This window comes from Cervus elaphus, chromosome 27 (genome assembly GCF_910594005.1).
Source record: "Cervus elaphus chromosome 27, mCerEla1.1, whole genome shotgun sequence".
NCBI lineage: Eukaryota > Metazoa > Chordata > Mammalia > Artiodactyla > Cervidae > Cervus > Cervus elaphus.
The window spans coordinates 63375856-63403827 of NC_057841.1; the positions used below are offsets into that span (position 1 = coordinate 63375856).

The 27972-nt window shown below is 49.9% G+C and overlaps 1 protein-coding gene and 1 non-coding gene across 4 annotated transcripts in view; one reads left to right on the plus strand and one right to left on the minus strand.

Moving 5' to 3' along the window:
- Window positions 1-27972, minus strand: part of BCL2 (BCL2 apoptosis regulator) — a 191702-nt gene that overhangs the window by 36999 nt on the left and 126731 nt on the right. The window lies entirely within an intron of this gene.
- LOC122685090 lies at window positions 14846-14982 on the plus strand. Its single transcript, XR_006338262.1, has one exon. It is a non-coding gene; the product is annotated as a small nucleolar RNA SNORA13 (small nucleolar RNA).

Here is a 27972-nt window from a genome sequence, read left to right on the forward strand (position 1 = left end):
CACATGAAGGGCGGAGCCGCTTCATGGACATTTGAATCGGACGTCTTCAAAGCAAAAACAGAGTGAAAAAAGTCCCAACATACTATGTAGAAAGCAGGTTTTTTTTTTTTTCTTCTAAATCACTTTTCCAAAATGGTACCCCGAGGTAATCCTTTCTTAAATCTTCCAGCAATCAAAACAATGTGGTTACAAAAGTTTACAACGTTAAAACCTTTCAAAGGTCACTTCCCTGCCTCACACCCTCTCACATTAAGAGCATAACGGATATTTTGAGTCACACATATTGTTCTTTGTTCAATTTGCATTTGGTGAAATCCCTCCTTTGGGCTAATTTAGTAAGCAGTGCCTTGGCCTCCCTTGGTGATTGTTCCTTGTCTTCTCTATTTTTTGCGTGTGTCAAAAAAGTTGAGGCTCCCAGTGGATCCAGTGAAGGGGCAGCCTTTGTCCCCGGAGTGCTCTGTTTGCTCAGATGGTTTCCCACCTTGCTTGGGGTGGGATTCCTTCTCCTTCCCAGCTCCGCTGAGGTTCCTGCGCTCCATGACACTCCAGGCCTCCTCTCCTTGGCCCCTCCCGACCTGACCTCTTGTCCAACCGACACACTTCTCCATGTTTCAGGCTCAGATGGTTAGTCTCCACCATCTGACTATGTTACTAAAGGCCTCAGTCAAGAGTTCTCCCTGGTGCTAGGTGACAGTCTGGAGGGACGGGGTGGGGGAGCTGGGAGGGTCACGGGTGTGCCCATGGCCAATTCACACTGATGTGCAGCAGAGGCCGTCACAGCATCGTAGAGTACTCATCCTCCAATCCATATGTGTGTATATATGCATTCTCGGGACTTCCCTGGTGGTCCAGGGATTAAGACTTCACCTTCCAGCGCAAGGGGTGGGGGTTCCATCCCTGGTCAGAGAGACCACGTGCCTCAAAGCCAAAAAACCAAAACATAGAACAGAAGAATATTGTAACCAGTTCAATAAAGACGTTAAAAATGGTGCACAATGACAACAACAACAAAAATCTTAAAAAATAAATAGAAAAGTTGTTGTGCCAAAGTGAGACTGTACGAGAAAGACTGGCTAAAGGTGGAACCGATCCCAAGCACCCCCTGCTCCAATGTGGGGGTTCCCACTGGCCCAGACGCTCAGCTGCAGCTCCAGCGCACGGTAAAGGGCTCTCGGGCCCGGAGACTCACTCTTCCCACCAGATGCGCCATGCACGCCAGCTGTCACGGGAGGCCTGAGTGCTTTATGAGGCTGCCTGTTCACTCCCCCGGCTTCATGTGTAAGCCAACGGTGCTTGGCTTTTAGAAACATATTTCTTTCTCTATGACTAATTTACAAGTGACTCATGCTCAGCTTCACCAGCCAGGCCATGTGACCTGCGGTGCTGGGTGAGTGTATCTATAGATGTGTAAACCAAAGCAGTTCTTAGAACACAGACTCCCCCTCCCATGTGCTGTTTATTTCCCTCCACTTCACAGGCAGTGAGCGATGATACAGATGAGCTGCCGGGGACCGCCTGCTCCTCACTCAAGGCTGGAATGGGCCCACGAGGAGGAAAGAAAACACGGCTTCCAGAAACGGCAAAGACCAGACCAGAGAAGGCAAGAGCCGGGCAGACGGGCCCGTAAACCTCCTTCGCGTGAGCAGATGATCACGGAGCTCTGAGCAAAACCCAGGAAGCTGCAGGACGACGAGCATGCACCTGAGCAAACACCACCCTGTCTCTCTGCGTCCTAGTAGAGATTTCAGACGTAAAGAGGTAGAGACAGCAGCCTCACCACCTCCATCAAGCCACCATGGCCTTTCCTAAAACAGAAAAGCGTTCCTGGGGTCTGTGGTGGTTGGTAACTCATGTAGGGGGAAAAGCCTAATGCCTCTAGCTTGGCCGTCACTGGAGGACGCGCAGGGCCCGGTGTGGGGATGCTGCTGTGGCGGGAAGGGCCTCGGGAGACATAGCAGCCAAGCTCGCAGAGAGCCGGCAGAGAGCTCTTTCTTCCTTTTTTCTAGTCAACCAAGTCTAAACACTCATTTGCCTGCTCTGTGAAGACCTCCATAGTCGGGCCTCTCTCCCTTGACTTCCCGGTGCCACCTGCGCTCACCCTGCAATTTGCCCTCGGCCTGGGCCTGCCCTCGCTGCTTCTCCACTGAGCTGAGCTGGTCCCCCCAGATTCCCACCCACCCCCTCCGAGCCCCCCAACACGCTATCCCCGCCTCCACCTCCCAACTCACTATCACCTTACTACCTCCATCCCGCAAGTCTGCACCCTGTTCCCAAACTCAGATCATCCTTCCAGGAGCCTGGTCTGGCCATCCAGGCCGGCTGCGTTAAGCGCCTCCATCTCTGGAAGGCCTCCCACGCGTCACCTGTCTGCCCTCTGGTTCCACTTGAAGCGCGATAGTCACGTTTGTCCAGCTGGACTGCAGTCTTTGAGGGGGGCATCCTGCTTTTTGTTCCCTTTTATCCCCACAGTACTGAGCCCCACTGCAATGGGCACACAAAGTTCCCAGTTAAAAGAAATACTTTATTTTGGCCAAAAAAGTATTGTATGTGAGGTGGGAGATCAGCTTCACTATGCATCCTAAGTGGGGGCCATGTGGAGAGGAACAAATGCCCTGAGTTTTCAACAAAACGACAAACGTAAGTCATAACAGGTATTTCAGAGCTCTGTGATCAAGCATGGATCTAAGCATTCAGCAAACATCAATTTATCTGGATGCAGTAGATACTGTTAACAACCCCACTTCTCACAGGAGAAGACCGAGGCAGAATAGGTAACTCCTATAAAGCCACATGTTGAGAAAGTGCTGATCCAAGCTCAGGTCATGAGGCTCCAAGCTGCGCTCCTAGGTGCTATGCTGTATTCCCATTAACAACTATGTTTTAGGTATCTGTCTTCTACTCGGGTATCTTGCCCCAGTTAGGTATACTAAAAAATATCACTCAAGTGATGGTTAAGTATCATCCTGCAGGGAAACTTTTTTTTAAAAAGAAGCATGGTTCTATGGGAGCTGAATAAATAGCATCTCTTTGCATGTTTATTTTTTATTTATTTGGCTGTGTCAGGGTCCTTCATTCCGGGCATGGACTCTCTAGTTGTGGCATGCAGGTTTGGCTGCTCTGCAGCACGTGGGATATTAGTTCCCAAGAAAGAGAAAGTGAAAGTGTTAGTCACTCAGTCATGCTCGACTCTTTCTGATCCCTTGGACACCAGGCTCCTTGGACACCCCATGGACACCAGGCTCCTCTGTCCATGGAATTCTCCAGGCAAGTGGGTTGCCATTCCTTTCTCCAGGGGATCTTCCTGACCCAGGGGTTGAACCCAGGTCTCCTGCATTGCAGGTGGATTCTTTACCCCTGAGCCACCAGGGAAGCCCCTCTTAGTTCCCAAAAGTAAGTGAAAGTCACTCAGTCGTATCCAATTCTTTGAGACCCCATGGGCTATACAGTCCATGTAATTCTCTAGGCTAGAACACTGGAGTGGGTTGCCTTTCCCTTCTCCAAGGGATCTTCCCAACCCAGGGATTGAACCCGGGTCTTCCGCATTGCAGGCGGATTCTTTACCAGCTGAGCCAGCAGGGAGGCCCAGGTGTTGCTAGTGGTAAAGAATCTGCCTACCGATGCAAGAGACGTAAGAGACGCTGGTGTGATCCCTGGGTCAGGAAGATTCCCCTGGAGAAGGAAATGGCAATCCACTCCAGTATTCCTGCCTGAAGAATCCCATGGACAGAGGCGTCTGGCGGGCTGCAGTCTGCGGGGTCGTGAAGAGTCGGACAGGACTGAGTGACTGAACACACACACACACCCACTTGGTTCCCAACCAGGGATCAAATCCAAGTCTCCTGCGTTGCGAGGCAGAGTCTTAACCACTGGGCCACCAGGGAAGTCCTGAAAGAGCAAAAGAGCATCTTTAAAGTAAGTGGGGTAAAATCTGCCAGTCCTTCCAGGGACCCTGCAGAACGGCTCTGACCATGCTCAGCAGAAATACTAGGTTCAAACCTCTGGGCCACCTTGAGGGAGCATCCCTTCAGTGTACTATCCACCCATCAGAATCTCCCTCAAATCCTTAATTTCTCCACATAAAGAAACCTAATACAACCCAAATCATAGCTGCAGTTAGATCTGTTTACTGTATTTGCAGTATGATCTTGCAGGCCCACACATGGCCTGCTTGAGAACACCAGATTAGGTACAAGAAGAAAAACCTCATCCTGGTGGTCAAATCATGGCAGGAAATGATGCCACCAGCAATTATTCATGTATTAGCAGTTGCTTAAGTACCATAAGGCTTTTAGGGGAAAAGACTGTGAGCCAGTGGTTGGAAATGAAGCCCCATTATTAATGTAGTCAAGCTATTCAGCTGGATTCAATAAAATAAAAAGCCCTGCCCAGACCAGTGTCTGTAGTAGAAGATGCTAAGAGCTATTTTTTAAAAAATCTGGTTTTATTGAATCCAGGCTTTATACACAGTATTCCTTCTTCCCGGATGGCTGAAAAATCATCCTGTGCATTGTAAGCCATTTGAGAGGAAATGGACTTAAACTGTATCAGGAAAGTACAGTTAGATTTAAGGAGAGAGCTTCATAATATTCCAGGCGATGGAAACCACGGGAGCCCTGGATATGCTGTCAAAACAGGTGGCGAAATCCTCCTTTATCAACTCAGTTCAGGTTCTAAACCGTTCCCGGGAGCTGCTGTGTGCCAGGCCCCCTCTCGGCCCTGAGCACCCCCAGGTGAACAAGCCGTGAGCCCTGCTCGCGAGGGATTTACAACCCGGAGGAGGAGACAGGCGTTCGGGGCCGGCCAGCACTGGCAGAAGCCGTCTCGTTCAGATGAATGTATTTGCTATGATTCTGTCTGTGTGTTTCTCTGTCCCTCTCCCTGGACTCATCGCTGTCACTTTTTCTGTCTCTGGCTCCGTCTTCGTTGTTCTGGGACAGTTTTATCCCCATCTCCCCGGCCCCAAGCCTCAGACCTCTCGGGCCTGGGAGCCCTCAAGAACCTCCTGCGTTCATCCCTCCTACAGCCTCGGCCGACTGGTCCCCCATCTCCACTGCCCTGCCCAGTGGCCGGGTTCTCAGTCTCAGTAACGCAGGAGACCCTTCTGATCCCATCTCGCTCGTCCTTGTGGGCTCACAAGCTGAAAAGAATCCATGGGAATAATATACTTCTTGGGCAAAGGCATCAGGCTAGGTGTGTTTCATGTGCACCTGCTCGACAAACATTTACAGAATGCCAAGAGCCAGGTACAGGCTTCCGTGGTGGCTCAGATGGTAAAGAATCTGCCTGCAGTGTGGGAGCCACAGAATCGATCCCTGGGTTGGAAAGACCCCCTGGAGAAGGGAATTGCAACAGGGGGAGAAAGGCAGGATTAGGTGAGACGCTGGACTAGAGGACCTTTGGGTCTAGCAAAGGAATAGAAAAGACTTCAGCCCCAGGGAAAGTGCAGATAACGATCACACTATATGACAAGGTTACAGAACACAGATGACTCCCAGGGAAGGTCTAACTGAATCAATCATCGTCATAAACCAGTGTGCCCACAGTGTTTATTATGGGAAAGATACATTTTGAGTTGAATAGTCCTTTCTAGATAACCTGGGAATTTAACTGTTCTTTGTAATCTTTATAATGCTGTTCCCAACTGAAATAAAACCAGTTAAAAACTGGGGATTTACGTATGAAACGTGATTTTTAAAACTTAAAGAGTTACTAATCTCTGAAACAGAGGTAATGATCTATGAATAGCAACAGTCTAAAAACTAAGGTACACATGAACAAAATACAGCATGTGAATAAAACAACTGATATTTTTTTGCCCTTTTAACATGATGAATAATCTGGGTGGCGAAATTACGGACCACTTGAATTTTCCTTTTTGTACCATTTGGCATGAAAAAAACAGTATATCACGTGAGTGTGAACACACAGAAGTGCCCCGGACAGGCAGGGGGCTTGTGCCAGGCCTCTTGCCAAGCTGCGCTGTCTCCTGCAGAGCAAGTGCGGCACCCTCTGTTACACTGCGGGCCCTAACCCAGCATCAGTGAGGGCCAGGGTGCAGGCCCACGAGGCCCAAGCCCTCGGTGCGAGAAGTCGCTGCGGGCCACGCTCCCTGGGAGGGGCTGTGAGCGTGGCAGCTGCTCGGGGCTTCAGGGGCTGCCCAGTACGAGGCCCCGGGGAGACGTCTCAGGGTCCAAGGGCTGCAGGGGCTGCCCGAGAGAGGGCTCCAAGGGAAGGAGAAGGAGCTTCTGTGGAGGAGGAGAAACCTGGCCAAATCAGCCTTAGGCTGAGCCTGGAAAGATGCGAGGGCTTGGATGCGGGCAGAAGGGTGTCACTCCCGCCAGGTCAGCGGCCGGGGGCCCTGGGAGGGCCACAGGCCGCGTGATCGTTTCCTGGGGGCTCGGCAACACGACCCTGGCCAGGCGGGCCACCCGGAAGGCCCCAGCACTGCATTGGCCCCTCCCTGCCCTCCAAGGATGCCTCCAGGCCCCCCCAGCCCCGATGCCCCCACTCCCTCCACGGCACTGGAGGCGCCCGGTTCTCCAGGTCCCGGGTCCCGCCAGCAGACCTCAAGTGCCGGCTGGACTCCGCGGCCTCTCCCCTGACTTCCCACAGCGGCGTTTGGAGCTGGGACCTTCACTCCCATGACTTTCGTCAGCCGTGTGTGTCAAGGGCAGCGTGTCAGAGGACATAGAACACGCTCAACGAGCAAAAGCGCGCTGCCCGAGGACATCTGTGTAAGGTTTGCTCAGGACCGCGGGCCGAGAGCACACCTCACCAGGCGTCACGCCAGCTCTCGCTGGCTGAGACCACACCACGGAGCTACGGAAGGTACACACACACAATGAACTCTAGCGAAACACAGCGGGGAGATTATTTCACGACAAACAGCCTCCCAGTGAATCAGCATTCCTTAGAAAGGTATTAAATGGGGGTAAGTATCAACAAACCCGTCCAACGCCAGGCGATCATACATGATCATGGTGACTTTGAGGGTGACAGCTCACCACTGACGGAGGGGGAGCGGACATTAGACGGGTGAGGTCTGGGCAGGAAGACACTGAAGACTGCCACATCAGGAGTGATCCGCTCCTTTAAAGACAGACCTTTATTCATCATCTCGGTTGACCCACTTCCCTCCCTCTTTTCTTTTTTCCTTCCTTCCTTCCATGGAACCAGACACTGGGCTAGATGCTAAGACTGCAGACAAGAATAAGATAGGAGCTCACACTCCAGCCAGCAGACCGTCAGCTACCAAATCCTAATGCTGCAACATGATAAGGTGCTACATCAGAGGCCTGTGGGCAGTGCGTCAGGAACATGACAAAAGCGGGCATCTGTTTTGCACGGGTTTTGGTGGATTCACTGGCAAATAATTCTTTAATAAATACTTCTTAAGTGTCTTGTTGCTAGGGCTTTGACCGTCCCTCACAGTCACCTATTCTCACCCTTTCGGTCTGTCTCTCCCTCTCTACCTTTCTCCATCATCTTTTTATTTACCTCTCTCTCTTTCTCCATCCATCATCTATCTGTATCCATCCATCCACCCATCTGTAACATTTTTAAGTCGTGTAACTTTCTAGGATAGATTCCTGTCCTTGCTGCAGGAACAGCCTAGCTACCCAAGACCGCTTTGCTAGAGTGCAAGCTGATGAATGAGCTTGGAGCTCCTCCCTTGTTCGTTGCAGTTGCTCAGTCATGTCTGCCTTTTCTCGACCCCATGGACCCCAGCGTGTCAGGCTTCCCTGTCCTGCACTGTCTCCCTGGAGTCCCTCCTCTGGAGGTCTGTTGTCAGGATGCTTCTCATTTGTCTGAAGTGGTGAGATGGTCCTGCCTAGAGGCAGCTGTGCCGACTAGAGGGCTCTTCAAGGGCTCCTGTACATCCCCGTGTCCTTCGCTGCTAAGAGCCCCTAAGTGTCCTTGGACCACAGGCGGCTGCTACCCTTTCAGTACTGGGACGAGCTGCCCATGTCAAACGCTGAGCTGAAACATGGTGGCCCTGGACGGTCTATTTCCATATTCTTAGAGGTCACTGTTGCAGCTGGCTGCCGTTCTAATAAAGACTGCCAACTCTGCACTGAGAGTCACACCTGGGTTACAATCCTTCATCGTTAACATCAAGAGCCAAAACTCCATGAGATGCTTGGACTCAGAATTTTGTTATGTAGCTTGCATTTTCTAATGCCTTGAAGCTTCTGATCTGTTTCCAGCTGGAAGGAAAAGGAGACTGCTCTGCTCACTGGTAAATTAATTTGGCCTCTGTAGCATAAATTTCTACAGGTTCCCTTATCTTCTGTTAAGTATAAAGTCTTCCTGGAATGGCAGGGCTTTTTAGGTGGTCTGCACATCTTCCGTGGGAAGAAGAAAGGAACCTGGAGGGAAGCATCTAGAAGCATAGCTGACCAGTGGTTACTGCACTTTCTCTGCTATATCCAAACCCAAGGGACGGGCCGCCCGCAACAGCCGAACACAAATAACATGGCACCCTGCATGCTGGCAGCCCGTGGCCTTTTTTTTTGCCATACCCCTCAGCATGTGGGGCTTTAATTCCCATACCAGGGATTGACCCCGAATCCCTGCATTAGAAAGCAGAATCTTAACCACTGGACCACCTCAGGTAAGTCTCTGCCTCAGTGGTCTTGAGTCTTTATTCTGGGGGCTTAACTGTTTTTGATTAGAGCTGCTTATTGGTCCAACGGCACTGAATCATAGCCTCTGGTTCTGAAGCTCTGGTTTACAGTCTTGGAGAGACTCCCGCTCCTGATCCTTAGATCCTGCCAAGGGGCAGGTCTCTGGGCACCTGATAATGCTCGTGACAGGCATGCCCCAACCGATTCCACGGGGGGCTTCTTTGAGTCGTCAAGCACCCCAGGGTCTGCTTTCTCCATTAAATGCAGACAAAGAATCGCCTTTTGGTTTACAGATAGATACCAACTGTTGTCATTGTGGTTTAGTCTCTAAGTCATGTCTGACTCTTTTGCAACCCCATGGACTGTAGCCCACCAGGCTCCTCTCTGCATTGAATTCTCCAAGCAAGAACACTGGAGTGGGTTTTGCCATTTCCTTCTCCAGGGGATCTTCCCAACCCAGGGATCGAACCCGAGTCTCCCGTGCTGCAAGCGGTCTCCTGCATTTCAGGTGGGTTCTTTACTGACTGAGCCACCAGGGAAGCCCCTAAAGCAACTATACTTCAACTTAAAAAAAAAAAAAAGAAGTGCCCTGGACCAATCCACTAGTTCATGGTAAAGATGAGATTCAAATTCAGATTCAGATTCAGATTTTCGGACCCCCACTCTCTTCCTCCCATGACACAGGTGACCCAAATCGAACCACATCTTCTGCACTGGAAGGCGGGTTCTTTACCACTGAGCCATCCTTAAAGTCCTAGATATCAATGAATATCATCAAAGTAATTTTAACCCTAACTAAAATTTGATCTTTTGAGGACAGCAGAGGTTATCTGTTTACATCATTTTATATTTTTCAATGTTTTCTTTGTGATTACAATGACCAAACTCATATAACCAACAGCCAGACTATAATTATAATCAGTGAGTATCAGAACCTGAGAAGAAGCCTGTCGTGGTGGCTGAGAGCACGACACAGGTGTCGTCACAGCTCGGCGCCTTCCTACGGCATGATCTTGGGCAAGGTGCTAAAAGTGCCTCTGGGCCTCAGTCTGTTCATCTGTAAAGTGGGATTAGTGACAGTACTGCCTCACGACGTTCTTGTGAGGATTAAATGAGTCGTTACATGTAATATGCTTAAAGCGGTGTGGGCCTGGCACATCATACGTGCTGTATGAATGAATAAATCATGGAGCTAATCAACAGCTAGCAGATGGGGCAGCACTCAGGAACTTGTTTTTTTTCAAGATTTTTTCTTTTAATGTGGACCATGTCTTCAAAGTGTTTATTGAATTTGTTACAACACTGCCTCTGTTCTACATTTTGGCTTCTTGGCCACGAGGCATGTGGGATCCCAGCTCCCCAGCCAGGGATTGAACCCTTATCCCCCTGCATTGGAAGGCAAAGTCTCAACCACTGGACCACCACAGAAGTTCCAGAACCTGGTTTTAAAGGAGATACAATAATACAGCAAAGAGCTTGAAATGGTGCCTGGTATGTAATAAGCAGGGTATTAATTGCTACCCAGAAGTAGTAAGTAGTAGCTGGGCCCTACTTCTATTTTGATCCGTTGTTTTCCACCTTTGACCTAGCCTTGCAGAACTCTGTGGCAACACACTTGGCTTCCTCTTTGCCATCCCTGGTGTTCAGGGAGAAAAGGCCCAGGGCCCAGCCCAAGGTCAGGGGGAACCCTCACCTTGTACGCTAAGATTAGAGTCGTAGTCTGACACAGGACGGTAAACTGGGTCCCATCTGGGGGTTCTTTCTCCCTGCTTCATTGTCCTACAAGTCTCCCCTCACATCCCCTCTTTATAGGTGAGTTTTCAAATCTTGGGGCTGCCTGCAGCCTCTGAAACTTTCATCCACGTGTACTTCTCTTTTGCACGTAAGGAGACACACGTACAAGTGATAATGTGAAAAGTGGGTCTGGAATCAACCAGGCTTGTCACCAGAGGTCACTGCGTTGCTGCTGGCGGTTGGCTGGGCATCGGGACAAAGGGAAATATACCAATCAGGTGCCTTCTTCAAAAACTTAAGGGTCAAAAGGAACAACCCTTTCATTAGGTATTCTTGGTAAATAGACTTTTTTTGAGAACTTTTGAGCAAGGGTTAATTTATCTTTGAGATAATGTCAATCAAATAGCATAGACTGAGTTTCTGTGGGATTTTTCTCTCTGTTACAATCGATGTTTTCTTCTATTCTGAATGCAAAGTGAGCTTTTTTGTATAAGTCTAAAATCCATGTTTTGCTCCCCAATCCATAGCCACGTGTGTGATGTGAATCCACCACCCTGCCAATGATCTAATGTGCAATTTTCAAGTTTTAGTCCCCATGTTGGCCTAATGGGTTTAAAAACAAAAACCCTTAATTTCAGAAATCTGGCCTTGTAACCTTTTAGGAAGGGAAAGGATTTAAATAGCCCACCGATACATTTCATAGTGTCCATCTTGTAATTCTACAAGCCCAGTGTGAATGAGTCCACTTCACTGCCTGGGTTAGGGAGGTTAGAAGATCCTGATAAAGTTAGACAAAGTACAGTGAAAATGCTTAGCAACTGGGGGCCCAGCAGGGTTCAGAAGGCTTGCGAGAGAAAAGCACTAGTAATCATGAGATGAGAAGGAAGTTACTGACAACGACCAACAGATCGATAATGTCATTTATTCTCGTACAAGTCTAGTTAAGTGCATTCACAAAAGAGCTACACAATGCAATCGGTAAAATGAAACTGGAGAACCATCTGGAAGAAAGCTAGCCAAATATATATGATAAACATGCTTCAAGTTCTAGGAGATGAAGATAATACATATAATGAATAGAACAGAGATTTCAACTTTGACCTGTAGCTGGGCTAAGGCATCCAAGACTCAGATTCTTCCCATGACCCCAAGAAGGCAGAGCGCTGAGCTGAGTCAAGGTCTATGTAGTTAAAGACCCAGCGAATGAAACGCAATCTCAATGAACAGTTCTGAAGCCAGATGGAGCGCCTGACTGGGTAGTTACTTTATTTGTTCTTTCACTTACTCACTCACGCAGTGTTACCCACTCATTCATTACTATTGGTCCCCACTCATCTGTTTATGGAACAGGAACAATGCAGACATTACAGATGCTGAGACTGCTTGGCCCTGACGAGCTGGTGAAATGGATCATATTTTTGAGTCAAAAGAGAATCATTTTCACCCCTTGGATCTGTACAGAACCAAGTTATGCTCTCAGAGTAAGGATCAAAATGGAACCTGATGAATCCTAAGCTGTCAACTCTACCAAAGCCTTCCAGGAGGTCATGAAGGCAGAACAGTCTCTTTATGGTGCATGCGTGGTGCTGAGCTCAAAACTACTCTTCTTCCCATCTTTTGCCTCGTTTGCACCGTTATTGGCATTTCCACTGGCTCTGCCCAGGATGTCCATAAACAGCAATTAAAAACTTGGGGAAACAGGCAGCAGAGTGTCTACCTTGAAATTATCTTTTAAGACAACAAACATTTAGCTCCGATATAAAAGTTGGATTCAATTGTTCTCTGTTTTATTTCTTGAAGAAATTAACACACCTAAGATGAAGAAAAATTCTGTTTCAACATGTATCATTTGGGCTCACTGTTAAAATACACTAGAAACACCAATTCTTTCTGAACATTTTGGGTGTCATTTCAACATGTTTGTTTTCTTAGCTAAGCTAAAAATATTTTCCCCTGGTATTTTTGAAGGGACATTTAGACTAAAATAAAAATAAAAATAAATGACATGTTTAGAAAGTTATACTCATCAAACCTGGAGCAGAGTACAGAAAACGGATGGAGGAAGTGAATTTTAGGACCGGTGTGGTGGTTTTCCTATTTTGACTGCTCTAAATAGGTCTGGAAAAACAAATTGAAAGAAAAAAGTCCATCTCCACCCTGTACAAGTGAGGAATGAAAAACTATTCCTCATATTGAGTTAAGCTTAGAAATAAATTAATATATGTCCATATAAATGTCCCTCCTGTTACTACATAGCAAACCCTGTTACTATCAACTATAATTATACAAAACCTTTTTTGTATGAGGACTTTTATCATTTGGTATATTATTAACTGAGTTTAGAAATCCTAGACTTCTCTGGTAGCTCAGAAGGTAAAGAATCTGCCTGGAATTCCGGGGGGAGACCAGGGTTCAATCCCTGGGTAGGGAAGATCCCCTGGAGAAGGAAACGGCAACCCACTCCAGTATTCTTGTCTGGAGAATTCCATGGACAGAGGAGCCTGGCAGGCTATAGTCCATGGGGTCACAAAGAATCGGACACGACTGAGTGACTAACATTTCCACTACTTTTTCAGTGATCATAAATATCTACTGTGCAGTACTGACAATACTCAAATGTGATTTACAGTTTCAAGTGATAAAAACATAATAAAAATTTTAGCACAAAAAGGGACATTCAACCCAGGGTTTTCTCCCTTAGATAATAGAGCCCTTTATTAGGATGTTTATGGTTTTAGGAAGTCCAGAAATTCCCTGAAAAGAGTTTGCTAAATTTCTTGTGTTCATGAATTTTTCTGGAGAGAGGGGATATAGCTTCAGTTTAATTCTCCAAGGAGATACAGAGATATATAATTACGTACACACACACATACTCGTTGAATTCTTTATAAAACCCCTACAGAGTCAGGGCTACCTGACCCTCACGTCACAGGTGATGAACTGAAGCCTTGTGTGTGTGTGTGTGTGTGCTCAGTCGCTCAGTCGTGTCCAGCTCTTTGCGACCCTGTGGACTGTAGCCCACCAGGCTCCTCTGTCCACGGGATTCTCCAGGCAATGCTACTGAATGGGCTGCCATGCCCTTCTCCAGGGGACCTTCCCGACCCAAGGATTGAACCCGGGGCTCCCGCATTGCAGTCAGCTTCTTTACCATCTGAGCCACAGGGAAGCCAAAACTGAAGCCTAGCAGAGGCAAATGACCTGTCCAGAGTCACATGTCATTCACGAACCCAGATTACATATTTTCTAAGGTAGCACTCATTTCACAAAAAGATAAGGGACCCAAACAAGACTATGAAGCCTAAAATTACTCACTGAGAAGCAAGACTGGGACTTAGAATTTCTGGCAGGTGCTTCGGCACGATGGGTGGGTACAGGGTTGGCCACGTTTGCTTTTTATTTTTGTCTCCCTACTCTTCTTTTCCTGGGGCATGTGGGTGTGTCTCCTGCCGATTATATTCTAGTCTAAAATTAAGCACCAAATCGTCCTTTTCTGAGAGCCAGCTGAAGAATGGAATATCACTGTCCTTTATAAGCAGCCTAAAGAGTAGTACCATGGCCCTCCTCAAATGAAATCACATCTCCTGTCATCTCCAGCAAAACAATGAACTTCGTGGCATTCCACTAAGAACCACAGCACACACCCTCTTTGGGGGACTGCATGGCCCGTGAGATCTTAGTTCCCCCATTAAGGACCAAACCCGCGCCCCCTGGCCCCTGCCGCGAAAGCGCTGAGTCTTAATCACTGGGCTGCTGGGGAAGCCCCTTTAAAAATGTCTACTGTAGTTTTCTGGCCTCGGCTCTCGGAGGCGACGGTCGTCTGCTGGAGCTTCGCGTGACTCGGGTCGTCCCACAGCCAGGCCTCTGAGGGCCGGGGCGCCGGGCAGGACCATGCGGCTTCCCCGAGTCTTGGGAGGCTGCTGCCGAGACCGGACCGGGCAAGATGCTCCCGGGACCTGAACGCGTAGAGGGCAGCGGCCTGCTTTGGCCTCCGCCATGTTGTTGAGACCTCAGGAGGCTCCAAGCGGCCCCGAGTCTGCTTTTCCATGCTAGGAGACGGGGCGATGGGGGTGGGGGCTTTTGAGTTTATCGACTGTGTGTCAGGGAATTTCTAATGCGGGGATTTTGTGCGTGTGAAAGGGAAAGGCTTCACCGTGTACAGCACGTATGCCGACCATGTCGTGGTGTGAAATCAGGTCCACGCGAGAGTGCCATTTCAGGTGTAGATCTTGATAACTATGTCATGGTGCAGAATTTGGCGGAAATGAGTATCACCATCCTTGCAGGTGAGTTTTCATGTTCTTACAGAAAGGATCAGTTGCCTCGAGATTTTAATGTTTTAGTCATCTAATAGAGTAATTAAGCGTTCCTTACCCAGTTAGATTCTGAGTCGGAGACGAAAATGTAGAACTGGGCTTAGTTGCCCTCAGAACAGTGAAGGGTTAGCACCTCGGCGCCACGCAGCATTCCTTACGCGGTTTTCTTACCGCCTTTGTGTTGCCCATTCACTTTTGGAAACTAGTGGATGTGGTGTCAAAAAAGGCGTAAACCAAACACTTGCGCAGCTTATTTTCCTACCCTTGTATTTGATATCTTCGGTGTAGGAGCTGCGTAAGTAACATATACTAAAAAAAAAAAAAAAAAAAAATGTCTACTGTCTGCCAGTTCACCTAAGATGTCATACTGGATCACCAGTTGAAGTGTAGGGGTGCCGGGACATTCTAGAGAAGTCTAGAATGAATAGTATCTTGTCAAAAGTCACCTTTACCAAATACGATCTTCATTCAAAAGGCCAAAACGAGTGGTCCTTCAGTCACTCTCTGAGGCTCAGAAATGATTCCTGGAAAATCAGGATGACTCATGAAAAAATACTTGATAAGAATGTTTGAACCTAAATGTTGTGTTACTTCTCCTTCGTTAAGACTCAAAAGATACACACTAATTTGAAGACTACTTATTTGTCAGATGATGAAAAAAGTATATATAGAGAAAATATATATTTAACATTAGACTTGGCAGTGGTGACTATCCAAACACCGCTATCAAACGAGCTAGCCGTGTGCTATACTGTCTACAAACTCTTTCACATAAATTATTTCCGGGAGTCATACTCAAAATGTTGAACAACCAGCATGGTGTGGACCCAAAGCCACCCGAACAGACTTCAGCCGGCTGTAAACAGCTGGTACAGCTGTGCTGGGCGTCCCAGACGGATTCCAGTCCTGGTTAGTTCATCTGAGACCCCTCTGTTGGTGCTAAACCTGTTTCCCCCGTGGGATTAAGAAGAAACTCAGCGGTGAGGAAACTAGAGCTCAGAGGTGTTCAGAGGTGGCCGAGGTACGGACGAACCTATTTGCAAAGCAGAACTAGAGACGCAGACATAGAGAACATACATGTGGACACCGAGAGGGCAAGGAGGGTGGTGTGGGATGAACTGGGAGACTGGGGCTGACATATATGCACCGCTAAGTATAAACCAGAAGACTAGAAGTCACCATATAGACAGGGGGCATATATACACCACCAAGCATACAGCAGAACAGTGGTGAGAAGTCACCATATAGTGCACAGGGAACTCTACTCAGTGCTCTGCGGGAAGAAAATCCAGAAAAAAAGAGGGGATCCGTGCATGCGTGCAGCTGACCCCCTTTGCGGTACAGCAGAAACACAACACTGAAGAGCAGCTGTGTACTGCTGGTTGTGGTTTGGTCGCTAAGTTGTGTCTGACTCTTTCAGTCCCCTGGACCGTAGCCCACCAGGCTCCTCTGTCCATGGGATTCTCCAGGCAAGAACACTGGAGTGGGTTGCCATTTGCTCCTTCAGGAGATCTTCCCCACCTAGGGATCAAACCTGTGTCTCTTGTTCTGCATTGCAGGCAGATTCTTTACTGTTGAGGCAATGGGGAAGCCCCCTAAAGCAACTACACTTCAATTAAACAGGTGAGAGAGAGAGATGGCCTGGACCAATCCACTGGTTGATGGTAGAGATGACATTCAAATTCAGATTTTCTGACCCCTGCTCTCCCCTCCTCCCAGGACACAGGTGACCAAAAATGCTCCCGGGGAGGCCCCGTGGGACGGTGAGCTACCGGGACCGCCGAGGAGACGATCTATTGAGACCCGCTCTCAGAACCTGGCAACAGGGGATCTCTGCTCTTGAGGTTTCTGTGCGGCCTGCGCCTCTCAGAGCAGAGTGGCCGGGGGCCGCTCAGTAGCACCTGCTTCACCGGAATCTCGAAGTCTCACAAGGGAAGTTCTCACACCAGAGCTCTGACTCGGGATAAAGGGAGTCCAGCCGACTCGGGTGACGGGAAGGTGGGTGAAAGCTGTGGGTGGCATTCTCAAGCAAAGGGAGCTCTAAACAACCAGCTCAGCTCCAGCTCGCACCTCTGTCATCTGGCTGTGCGTCCCCGGACAAGCCATGCGGGTCGTGCTGTCAGCGCTCTGCACGGTCCACTGACGGGACAGCGCTTTAATAGCACAGAGCGCGGCAGCGGCGATGGAAACCGCTGCTCTGAGAACCCGGCGATAGCATCACTTGCAGACTAATCAGTACTTTCCGGAATGAGGGGACGTGGCCGGAGAGACGGGCCTGCTTCCTGTCCTCTCTGCACACCTTTCTGACATGCGGGACCCGCAGAGAGTGTGGACGGAGGCCTGGGAGGCCACGCGGGTGGCCAGGCCTCCGGGGACTAGGATTTTACACGCTTCCTGCTCGCGGCTGCTGACAGGAAGCTCGCCTGCCTAGCAGCGTCCAGCGTGTAGGCAACACTTGCTCAGGAGATGTTTGCTGAGTGAATGAGTAGATGCAATGATGGATGAACGAGTCAGTGACGGGGTGAGTGAGTGGTAGGCGTGTGGCGTGTGGCAAGGGCAGTACGCCTGACTTCAGTCAGTTCCTGGGACGCTGCCCGCCCCGCCGCAGGCAGAACGCACCAAACACTTTTCCTAACAGCGCGCCTAAGTCACTCAGTCGTGTCTGAGACTGTGAGCTCAGGCACTGTAGCCGCCGGGCTCCTCTGACCAGGGATTCTCCAGGCGAGAACCCTGGAGTGGGCTGCCATGCCCTCCTCCGGGGGATCTTCCCAACCCAGGCACTGAACCCGGGTCCCTTATGTCTCTGCATTGGCAGGCAGGTTCTTTACCCATGAGCCACTGGGGAAGAAAGGTGAAGGCCTAACTATGCAGCCAACCTTTGCATTTCTCAGCTCACTCATCCCTATCGCGACATGAAGAACGGCACATGGAACACTTAAAAGGCCAAAACCTCACCCGGGGCCTCCTATAGGCACAGGCCCCCTCCAGGACGACACGCCAGGGGCCCCTGCAGTCTCTCCAAACACCTATCCTGACCCCCCACCCTGCTGCCGGCTGCCCGCCCAGCCCGGGACGCCCTGTCTTCCCCTCACCGTCCCACTAACAGCCGCTTCCCGGTGCCCGAGAGGCCAGCCCAGCCGCAGTGCTCACCGCCCGCCCCCCTCGGTCTTGACCTTGGACTGGAATCTCTGGGCGGCGAGTTCGTTGGTATCAGAGAACCTAGCACCAGGTTTGATGGACGGATGTTTGCTGATGAACAGTAAAGACATTCTGGCAAGTTAGACTTTGCCCTTCAAGACTCTTGGCTTTTACGCTTCTAGTGACCCTCAGGACACAGCCCTGGCCCTGGAGCGAGCAGAGGCGATGGACTCTGAGGGGTTGGAGGAGCAGGGCTCCGGGATGTGTCTGAGTTTCTCAGCCTCCCTGTCTGCAGGTCGGCCAATCGCCAGGGAGGGGAACACTCTCCCCACCCAGAGGAGTTGTTCAGTCGCTCAGTCATGTCCGACTGTTGGCAACTCCACGGACTGCAGACGCCAGGCTTCCCTGTCCTTCACCATCTCCCGGAGTTTGCTCAAACTCATGTCCATCAAGTCGATGATGCCATCCAACCATCTCATCCTCTGCTGCCCCTTTTCCTCCTGCCCTCAACCTTTCCGAACAACAAGGTCTTTTCTAATGTGTTGGCTCTTTGCATCAGGTGGCCAAAGTATTGGAGCTTCAGCTTCAGCACCAGTCCTTCAGTGAATATTCAGGGTTGATTTCCTTTAGGATGGACTGGTTGGATCTCCTTGTAGTTCAAGGGACTCTCAAGAGCCTTCTCCAGTACCACAGTTCAACAGCATCAATTCTTCAGTGCTCAACCTTCTTTATGGTCCAACTCTCACATATGTGCATGACTACCAGAAAAACCATAGCCTTGACTATATGGACCTTTGTTGGCAAAGTGATGTCTCGGCTTTTTAATATGCTATCTAGGTTTGGCATTGCTTTCCTTATAAGGAGCAAGCCAGGAGGGGACAAGGGTGGAAAATGAACCCACTCCTCCTGCTCTGAAGAACAGCCCCACCAAGCCCCCCACACAGGGTGTAGGATGGACACACCTCTAAACAGTGTCAGGTCATCAGCCACTTCCCTACACTCAGAGTCCCGGTGTTGTAGTGGCGGGAACAGAATTGGGGCCCCTGGGGGCCTCCTGGGTTGTGTCTCCTGAACCAGGGGCCTCCTGATACATCAACAGGAGACCGGGGGCCATGAAAACACTTGGCGGTGGTAAAAACTACCGGCTCGTGGCAGATTATGCTCCTGAACGACACCAAGAAACAGATTTCACCAATTCCCACTCTCTGGAGATCACAGGCCACCTGGCCACGGCCAGCCGCTGAGTAGGAAAGCACTCCAAGATTCCAAGAGACTAAAAGGCTCATAACCGTTGTTGAGAAATGTAAATGGCCCTAAATTACAACCAGAGATGGAAATGCATCTCGGGGAGGGAGGGACGGTCTGTAATCCAGTCTCAGGGTTGAATCCAAGGCCCAGGGAGAATGCGGATGGTTTACAGGCTTTATAGACGAAGGAGAAGGTTCTCAGGGCAAAGAATGTCCATTTCCATCAGCGATTAAAATGCAGTTTGGGAAAACAATTACCTGCCCGGGATCCTGGGAAAGGAAAGCTTCCTGGTTTCTCTGCCAGCAAGAGCGATTGTAATTTAAGGGCTGAGAATCGCACAAACAAGATTTTAGGGTTTTATCCAAACAGCTGCAGTTCACCTTCGAGGAGCCCAGGCTCACTCGGGTCTGATGGATGTTGCGACACCAAATTCAAGGTCTCCCCCGCCTGCTGCCAAGACTCGGCCCCATGGGACAAAGAAAGAACAGTTGCTCTCTTAATGGGAGCAGAAAACAAAACTCTCTCTCCCCCACCCAACTGCCTGCTTTGTTGTGAAATTGTCACTGTGCCTTTGAGGAGAGATTAAAATCCGAGCCATGTCCAATTTAAAGGGCAGGTTCCCAGGCGGGGAAGGGAGAGGGTTTCAAGGGAGTAGGGCAGGTTAGGGGAAGCCAGTTGTATGTGAATTTATGGAGGATTTGGGGATCACAGAAGTCATGGGACTTGACTCAATTAAAACGGATGGAAAAGCACAAGTCTGTCATTTAAAAATAATAGTAAGGCAGCAAGAATATTCTGGCTGGTTCTCTGCTTACATCCTTGACCCTGCTTGGGAACCTCTGAACAGGTTTCCAGAAGCACAGCGTGGGCGCCAAGCAACGGTTTTCACCTACTTTCCCGCACTTGATACACAAAGATTCCACAAGGGGGAACGAGAAGGAATGGTCCACCCACCAAAGAACATTGCCTGAGAGCCAGGGTGGTGCTCAGCCAAGTTGCTGCAGTTGGGGAAAGAAAAGCTTCCAGTTTTCAAGGCAGAAGAGTCTGAAGAGCGTCAAACAGACGATAAGAGAGCGGCCTGATCTGGCAGCCTTGCCAGATTCTCAGACACACAACGGATACTGCAGCTTTCCAGGAGGCAGCCCTGGATGCCTCCAGAGCCCGAGTCTCATCTCAGCCCACGCCCGGCTCTGAAGAAGAACCCCTCCACACGTCCCTCCTGGTGCCATTTGCAAGATGAGGCAAGAAGGGTGAAGCCAGAGAAGTTTGAATCCCGTAGCTCTGGTTTCCAGAGGGCCACATGCTGGGGTGTGGGAGGAAGGATCCCAACCCCACCTTAGGAAGGAAGGCAGTCTCAGCAAGGGGCTTGACTGCTTCCAGGTCTGAATGTTACCATTGATAACTGCATGGACATTGACATTGATTGCTCAAGTCAAGAGATTTCTATCCGATTGGCCTCCCTCCTTTCTAAGAGGACGGTGACAGCAGAATCTGACCTACAGGCTGGACTATGGAACAAGTGCCCATGAAGATGTGCTGTGCTGTGAATGGCACCTGGCACACAGATGTTAAATTCATCACTGGCATGGGTGCCATTTTTCTGACTATTCCTTCATTTAGCCTTCATTTAGCCTTTAGTTTTCTCAAAGAGATTTCTGTATACTGATACATATCAAAAAGATATTTTGATGAATATTTCATACTCCCTTCACTCACGAAAGAACTCTAGGATCTTCCTGCGCCTTCCCCCTCACCCCCTGCATGGATTAACTCAGTATATGGCAACCTATGGTATCTATCATTTAAGCACAGTTTTGGATATGAATTTTAAAACCTTACATTTCTGCAACACTTCTTCCTTCTTTTCCCTTCTTCTCCCTTCCAAATACTCCAGAGATCCCTAGCAGATATTTTATTAACCCCTGACAGGTTACAGAAAATGAGTGTTAGTTTTAGGAAGATAAAGGCCACTTGAAAGGTGCTTTTCAAACTCCAGCACCCTCACCAAATCACAAAGGACAGAAAAGAGAGAAATTAAAATCCTGCCCATGAAGCAGAAGCCCTTGGTGTTGCTAGGAATTCTTGTCCTTTAGCAAAGCCTGCAGCAGGAATCCCTTCTCCCCTTTCATGAAACAAAACCAACCAGGGGCTGCTCCCCCGTGAGACAGTGGCTCCGGGGACAGTATTCCCCCCAGGAGCGGAGGCGGAGGCGAGCTGCCCGCCCACCCCGCCCGGCTTGGTCTCCATGGCGCTTCCACTTTCCCAGGCCTACCAGGGCCACGTGAGTGATTTGCCACCCGCCAGCGAGCGGCCAGGCTGCTCAGAGTGGGAACTTTGCCTCCAAGAAGCAATGGGGACCACAGTGGAGAGGAGGGAGACGCCCTCCATCCCCCACAGACCCCCAACTGGCCCCGGGGCTCCTTCACCAAAGCCCCTCCAGCCCCCAGGCCTCAGGCCCCTACAGCAGCTGCTCCTACGGGCAGACACATCCTTTTTCCTATTATAGTTACAACAAAAACAATAAGCAATAAATCCACCCGGCGTCCTTGTGGGCTCCCACAGGCTGACACTCTCGCAATACCCATGGAAACTTGTCCATGCACAGACGCCTTGATTCACTGTGGTCCAAGGGGCTCCTGGTGCCTTTAAAAATAGATACTAAATGCTGAGAGGATGCTGTTTCACTTTGCACTCTCATAGCTGACAATCGAAGGCTCCCAACAAGACGCTTTCAGGGGCACCGCACAGTGAGCGAGACAACTCATTCTCGCCTCCGCAGGCAGAGAGGAAAGGGCCCTCGCCTCGTTTGGCGAGGGGTTACTAATTCGGAGGATGCCAGTTTTAGAGCCTGTCTCAGTTTGACTTGTAAATGAAAGGTGGAACCTTGCCAAAATTACCCCGCCGGGTGCCTGCTGGCCCTTGTCTGTGTTGGGGTGGGGCAGAAGTTCACCAAGATCATTAGAAAGTTCGGGAAACAAGGAGGTGAGCAAACAAGTAGAAGGTGGTGAGGCTCCCTGACCGAGCATCCCTGGCACCTACTGCAGCTGATCCTTCTGGTCCTCACGACAGCGGGATGACCCAGCTTTCCGTACAGAAAGACTCCCGGGCTTCGGTTGTGTCAGTCACTCCGGGGGCTGATGTAAATACGGGTCCTTCTGTGAGCCGGGCCTCAGAGCTCTGTATTAACTCTCCTGAGCCAGTATTTCAGAACCACTGTCTTTCAGGAGAGCAGAGAGAAATAACTGATGCGAAGTGCTGATAACTTCCTATCAAAATAGAAGTGGACATTTCTTCTAAAGCTTCTTACTGTGGGGCTACCAAGTGCAGAACACCTGTCGTGTGTGACCTTCACCGTCATCCCATCAAATCCGTCGCACAGGCCTGCAGGGGCCATTAGAGAACCCAGAAGCTCAGGGAGATTCAGGAGAGCCCTGTGTCCTGAGACACACAGCTGGTATGTGGTTCACCTGATGGCAAGGCCAGGCGCATTCGACCACACCTAGACTCCAGCATGGCCTTGACCCTCCATGTTCACATCCTGGGGGGACTGGGCTGGCACACCTCCCTCTTGCGGGAGCCCCGGGCACTTGCTAGTCAGGAGCCGTCTCTCTCCACCGCCCCAGGGCAGGCCTCCATTTCTTCTGCATTTCTCAATTCCCTTCCTTCCTCTTCCCCTGCTCTACTTTCATCCTCTCTCCCTTCCTTGCCGCAGCTGGTCCTCAGTCTTCTTTTAAATTACGTCTTACTGAAGTAAAGCGGCTTAAAGATGTGGCGTCAGTTTCTGCCACACAGCAAAGTGAATCAGCTATACGTACACAAATATCCCGTCTTCCTTAGGAAGTATTTCTTTATCTTTGGCTGCTCTGGGTCTTTGCTGCTGTCGGAGGCCTCTCTCTAGTCGTGGTGTGCGGGCTTCTCTCTGCAGAGCGCAGGCGCTGGCGGGCAGGCTCCGGTAGGTGCAGCACGCGGGCTCAACACTTGCAGCTCGCGGGTTCGGTAGTTTGGCCCACGGGCCCGGTTGTCCCAAGCCTTGTAGGATCTTCCTAGAGCAGGGAACGAACCCACGTCCCCTGTATTCGAAGGCTGATTCTTAAGCTCTGGAACAGAAGGGAAGCCCCATATATTCCCTTTTTTTGGATTTCCTTCCTGTTTAGGTCACCACAGAGCAAGTCCTCAGCCTTGCTAACACAATCACTCACGTAATCACTCAGAGACTCTGGCTTCCACCCATAGAGAGTCTGGTGGGATTTAGTCTGGGCATCAGCCTATGACATACTCCTGGGTGAGTCGAGGGTGTGGCTGGGATGGAGGCGGTGGCCTTATTTAAGGCTGCCACATACAACCTGCAGACCCCGGAAACTCACCTGAACACACTCGCAGCTGTCCACCAGCCACCGTCCTCCACAGAGCACCGGGAAAATGCAGGAGGCGACCTCGGGTGACCTGCCAGCCACACCTGCTGAGAAAACGCCCGACCACACCGGCTGACCACACGGGCGCGGATCCCGTCCCTGGACAGGCTGCCTTGTCTGGTCTCTGCAGAGGGACTTGGGGAGAACCTGCGTGGCTCCCTTGGGGCTGGGGGGCCAGGGGCGGGGGTGACAGAAGGGCAGCCACCTCAGCCTCCCTGCTTATTAAGGAGCCGGACCGGGAGCGGCCGTGCAGACTTTCCTGGAGAGACCGACACCATAAAGATGCCTACACGGCTGGCATCTTGGCCCATTCTGCAACCTGCTCCCCAGCTTCACTACACACATGCCCGGGCAGGACAGGAAACCTTCTGTGTCGCTCTGCTCTGCCTCCGTCTCCTCTAGGACGTCTTTTGGACCAACACAACCTATGTTCCCACTTCGGGCATCTAAGTCGTGTCCGACTCTTTGTGACCCCGTGGACTGCGGCCCACCAGGCTCCTCTGTCCATGGAATCCTCCAGGCAAGAATACTGTAGTGGGTTGCCATTCCCTTCTCCAGGGGATCTTCCTGACCCAGGGATCGAACCCGGGTCTCCCTCACTGCAGGCAGATTCTTTATGGTCTGAGCCTCCAGGAAAGCCAAGGATGAGGACAACTCGTTTAAAGAATTCTCGGTGTAATATGGATGCGGCCCACCAGGGGTGAACGGGCTGGGAAGGGAGCTGCAGTAAAGCTTTGGGGGTCTTCTGAGACCACTGAGGCCGTGGTTCTGCCGCAGAAAGCATGTGTCGTATCTCCAGCATTGGACACACAGCTCGGTGCATGAAGTCAGCAATGAATGGGCAAGTCCACGTCATATTGAAGGTGCGGCTCAAACCCACTGTTTGCCACAGACCAGGACGTGCTAGAGAAGGATGACAAGCTTTCCATGCGGAGTTAGACCAGTCAGCAGCTCAGAGAGAAGGGGCGGACCCTTCCGTCCACCTTGGTCTTGGCTGAAGGCCAAGACCAAGCAGAGGAGAGCAGAGGTGGGGTGTCTGCTCCTCCAGGCCCCCCAGTGAGGAAGCTGGGCCCTCACAGGAGAGGCAGTGACCTGCCCGCCTCACCAGGCTCCACGTCAGCCCCCCGGGCGGGGGGCACAGTGCTGCGGGGGGACCCTGGGCTCAGGACGCTGTTCCCCACGAGAGGGGCCCACGCAGCCACCAGCTCAGCTGTGCCCACGGCGACCTCAGAGAGCTGAAGCTGCCTCTACATAAGAGGAGTCTGAAAGACATCGGGAACTAATGCAACTCTGAGAAAGGTGGCTGAAGATGCAGGCTGACCTCGGAGGGGAGACAGGTGCGGCAGGGGCTCAGAGGAAGGAGAACCCGGGATGCTGCCCTTTGACCGCGTGGGGGCTTGAAAAACAACGTGTCTGAGGACTCAGTGTGGACGCCTGTGATCACACAGCTGGAAGAGTAAACACTTGCTGGAGAGAACCCCTCTGCTCTCTTCCTTCCTATCTCTTGTGTACTTTAAGTGCTGTGATTTATTTTACCAAGAATAACAGAGTATGCCTCTCTTCTTGCCTGACTTTGAGCTGCCTTGGATGGCAGCTCGCCAAAGTGCACCAACACTCCATTCCAGGGGCCTAGAGCTGGCCTGGACCCTGCCCCTCAGACATGCCCCGTCTCTAGGACCACACAGGCGGCCAGCAGAGAGGAGGAAAGGCACTCTGAAGACATCAAATGGATCTGATCCTGAAAGCTTTGACTCCAACCTAATGGATATATGTAGTGGATGACTGTGCCAATCGGAAAGCAGACTGGTCAGTTGCAGGCCAGTGAACTGGAGAGGCCAACCTTGGCCATTTACACGCCAACCTTGGCCGACTAACCAAGGCAGTCTTGGGAATAAGCACGTGATGTCATCTTGGTGTCATTGTTTGGAAACCAACCCAGTCTCCTCACTTTCTTTGTTCAGAGCTTGTGCTCGCCAAGCTACCTCTGAAGCCCATCTGGTTTCCGAAGAAAACCTGCCTAGAGAGAGAGTGTGGGTTGGGACAGCAAAGCACAGGCTGCCTCATTTACAAATGAATACACCAGCCTGTTGGTTGAACACCTGTCCAGTGGGCTGTTAGTGGGAGTCAGTCCCTAAGAGACGGGTCTGTCCTTGAGGAATGAACAAATCAGATCTTCGGGCTGCCAGGATGAAGTTCAGACCTTGGACGATGCTGAATTCAACAAGTAATGCCCCCCTCGGGGGTCTCTGGAGGTCATACTCTTAATCCTCCTATAGTAACGGCCCAACAGACAGTGGAAAGGCTTCCAGAACTACTCCTGAATTATTGCACTTGTTCTTGAATGAAGACTGTGTGTAGATTCAGAAATGACCTGCGTTTTACAGGCTTGGGTGCTGTGATGGTTTCTATGGAAGCCATGAGCATCTGCTCTGCTCCTTAGGTATATGGAAAACTTCATGGCTGATATAAATTCCAATCTGTTTAATCCTTCAGCCATGCCTGATTCTGGTATAATCAGACTGAAAGGCAGTCAGAAAGGTTGCCAGAAGGAGTTATGAGAGATGCTTCCTCTTGAAGAACACAGGACTTAAACATCAATACAGTACATTAACGCATATGTAAGGAATTTAGAAAGACAGTAATGACGACCCTACATGCAAGGCAGCAGAAGAGACACAGATGTAAAGAAGACTTTTGGACTCTGTGGGAGAAGGCGAGGGTGGGATGATTTGAGAGAGTACATGAAACATGTATATTACCATATGCAAAATAGATGACCAAGTTCCATGCATGAAGCAGGACAGTCAGAGCCGGTGCTCTGGGACAACCAGGAGGGAAGGGGTGGGGGGGAGGGGGAGGGGGTTCAGGACGGGGACACGAGCACCCGTGGCTGACTCATGTCAAGGTATGGCAAAACCATCACAATACTGTAATTATCCTCCAATTAAAATAAGTTAATTAATAAAAAAGAACACAGAATTTAGTCGGGGAGATATAAACTAAAACGATCAAACTTACTCAAAGTTGCAAATAAAAATATAGCTCAAATGGATAGAGGAGTGAGCCAGAATTGGGTGGAGGTGAACTCAAAGGGCTTTTTGAAAGAGGTATTTTTGAGAAAGAGCAGTTAAGTGTCATGATAAAAAGGATGGGTCTCCAATCAAATGGACTTGGGTTCAAATACTTGACTGTGACTTTATAACGGACAGGCAAGATTAAGCAGTATGGGAACAAAGTCCTTGACCCATGGGACATGATCAAGGAAAGGTTGTTGAAAAACACCCACCCGTGGGGACCTCCCTGGCAGTCCAGTGGTTAAGACTCTGCTTGCAATGCAGGGGACACGGGCGGGAGCCCCGCTCAGGGAACTAAGACCCCTTATGCTTCGGATCTTAGTGGGGCAACGAAGCCCTCACCGCAACCTCTGAGTCCTCACGCCACAACCAGAGACCCTGCATGCCTCAACTGAGACCTGCCACAGCCAAATAAACACATTTAAAAAAATACTAAAAAAAGAAAAATATCTACACGGAAGGGAAAGGTTGAGAAAAGACACGAGGATAGTTCACACTCACTCTGCATAAGGCACTGTGCTGAATGCTTTATTGCATCAAGCCATTTCACTTTCTCAACAACAGAGTGAGGTCAGAACTATTAGTAACCCCACTTATTGAAGAGCAAAACACAGCACAGAGAAGTTAAGTAACTTGCCCAAGGTCGACACAGCCAGGAAGTGACAGAGAAGGGTTCTGAATCCAGGCAATCTGGGCCCCAGAGCTTGGAATGTGAACCACTTTGTCTTTTTCCATTGCGTATGCCACACTGCTTCTCTTTGAACCAGATATATTACCAAACAAATTGTCAAAACAGCTTGGATTTTTAGGATGAATATTTAAAATATTATAAATCCCTTCCTTGTAGGGGAGTGGTCTGTTGGAACAGTTTCTGCTGATCACTCAGGAATCTGTCCAAGACAGTGATGTGTACAGACTATTTTTGTCTCAGTTAATATACAGTACCATATAAACACTGACTCAACCAAAGAGCCTGAACAATAAATTATCACTAGCCCAAGTGCTAAAATAGCACTTGATTTTCTCTCTGCCTGAGCATGCTATCTATTTATACTCTGCTTATTTCTGTGGAGGTTCAAAGTGCTTTATCCACATTTCATCATAGCCATAGTTATGTCGATTTACTGTCTTTATTACACACATGTGACTAATGTACCCGACCCTACGATGCTTAATATTTACTACAGGAGTCTCAGTTTCCAACTAGGGTTTTTATTGAAAGGAATTACTGACTGTCTTTAATTTATAATTAGTGGACACCTGCTGTCAATTAAAAGAATAGCATTTTGCTGTTTTTCTTTTCGCTAAATCATTTCGTATATGATCTGACCATGTGTACTGTGCTGTGCTTGGTCACTCAGTTGAGCCCGACTCTCTGCAACCCTATGGACATAGCCCGCCAGGTTCCCCTGTCCACGGGAATTCT